General features: G+C 51.2%; 1 pseudogene; it reads left to right on the top strand.

Moving 5' to 3' along the window:
* The first annotated feature begins 639 nt into the window (after nucleotides 1-639).
* Nucleotides 640-1699, top strand: LOC144251191 (C2 domain-containing protein 2 pseudogene; annotated as a pseudogene).
* Nucleotides 1700-1944: the final 245 nt, after the last annotated feature.

Genomic DNA, 1944 nt, shown 5'->3' with positions numbered 1-1944 from the left:
CCTTTTCCCAGGTGTGTTGGGCTTGGGGTGCAATACCTGGCCTTGGCCACCTGGCTTCAGCCAGGTATTCCCTCCCTGCTTGTCTCATGTGGCCTCAGGCCTCATGGCTCCACACCAAGCCAGGCTTGGCCTAATCAGGCTTGGGCATGTGGACCTCCCTCCAGCCCCTGGATGGCCACCAGTGGATGCCTGAGCTCACCACCCATAGGCTCTGTGTCCTGGGAAATTCGTGCAAGGCAGGAAGGATATGCACCAACATAATGGCCTTGCTAGGCTCCTGGCATATTGATGTTGATCTTTGTTGTGGCCTTGGTCATGATTGGCCTGAACCAGATGTGGTGTGTCCTGGCCAGCATGTGACCCCCATCCTGGCAGTTGGCAGAGCCTGAAGAGTGCTGGGAGTCCCACACATTGCTTTCTTGGATCCTGATGCTGAACAACTATAAGAACCAGTGGAAGGTAGCCTAAGTGATGGCCCTGAACCAGGAGGCCAAAAGGAAAGGGAGGCCCCCTGCAGGTCTCCCCATTGTTGCAGTTGGAGAAGTCTCCAGTGTGGTCCAGTCAGCCCAGAAGAAGGTGGTGGCCTGTCACATGGAAGGCAGCACCTGGGTTGTGGGCTCAGGACACCATCTGTATGACATGCAGCTGTCTCTGGTTCATCTACAGCTGGAGCTACAAATGAAAGAAGAGAGAGAAGACATCCATATTAGGTGGTCCTGAATCCATTTGCCAAAAGTGACAATTAAGATCCAGCTGAGAGCAACAGAGGAGGGCCAGGTGGTTGAGACAAATGCAGTATCTGAAACCCTTAAGGATATTTTGAACCACTTTGTGGGTTCTATCTTTCTGTCATGGTTCTGAGCACCAAGCCCACAGACATAGAGTAGGCTCAGAATCTACAGTGCACTTCATCTGCTGCTCAGGAATCCTGTCCTCCTAAACCTCCAAGGGCTCATGAACTAAAGCCACTGGTGAAGAACATCCACACCTCACTGCTAAATGATCCTGGTACTTTGGGCAGTGTTAAGCCTGTATGCATTTCCCAGATGAATGATACTGTCCAGCAGTTCACCAGCACCCTAGCCGAGAACACTCCTCACCTCATTTGGGAGGAAGAGTTCACCTTTGAGTGGAACACAAAGTCCAAGGATTTACACCTGCAGATTAAAGAGGACTGGCAGTCCTCAGAAGGTCTGCTGTCCCTGACCACTGTCCTCTGAACTTGTTCAAGAAGCAGTCTTCCAGGCTGTAGATCTTCTTTCTGATCAGTGGGCCCACCCTCAGTAGCTCAGAACTGGGCTCTATCACTGCAGAGTTTTCTTACATAGAACCCAATGAATTGAAATCCTGACAAATCCCTTCCCTGTAGCTGCTGCCAAGATAGAAAAGGACTGCACAGTGATGCCATGGGGGACCATGGTCACCACTTTCACTACCGTGAAGACCAAGCCTTACTATGATGTGGGGAAGGTGTCCTGGCTGAGGTCTGAGTCTCCCTGAAGGCATCCATCAAGGTGAAGGTCATTAAGAAGGACATCTTCATCCAGGCCATCTCGTGCCATGGTGCATCTCTTCTTCAGATATGGAACTGCTGCGGTTGAATCACTTTGATCAGGTCATTGAAGTTGCCATTCAGCAGCTCACTGAATCTTCAAATCTGAAACTCAAGTCATCACAGAAGTATACTATCATCATTTAAGGAGCTCCAACACCTCGCTCTCTCAGGACCACAACACTGCCCTCATGCAGGACTAGGAAGAGCCTACCAGGATGCCCCATCTGGCTGCCCAAAGGCAGCTGTGGCCTCTTCCCCACTGGTGGAAGTTGATCCAGCTTCTCTGGAGCCCAAGAAGAAGGTAGTAGACACCTCAACTTGGATAAGAATCCTCTGGTGGCAGCATGAGGTGGCCCAGCCCCACTTAAGCTTGGTGGGAATGAGCTGTC

The sequence above is a fragment of the Urocitellus parryii genome, chromosome Y, assembly GCF_045843805.1.
Source record: "Urocitellus parryii isolate mUroPar1 chromosome Y, mUroPar1.hap1, whole genome shotgun sequence".
NCBI lineage: Eukaryota > Metazoa > Chordata > Mammalia > Rodentia > Sciuridae > Urocitellus > Urocitellus parryii.
This window is presented reverse-complemented; position numbering and strand designations above follow the sequence as displayed.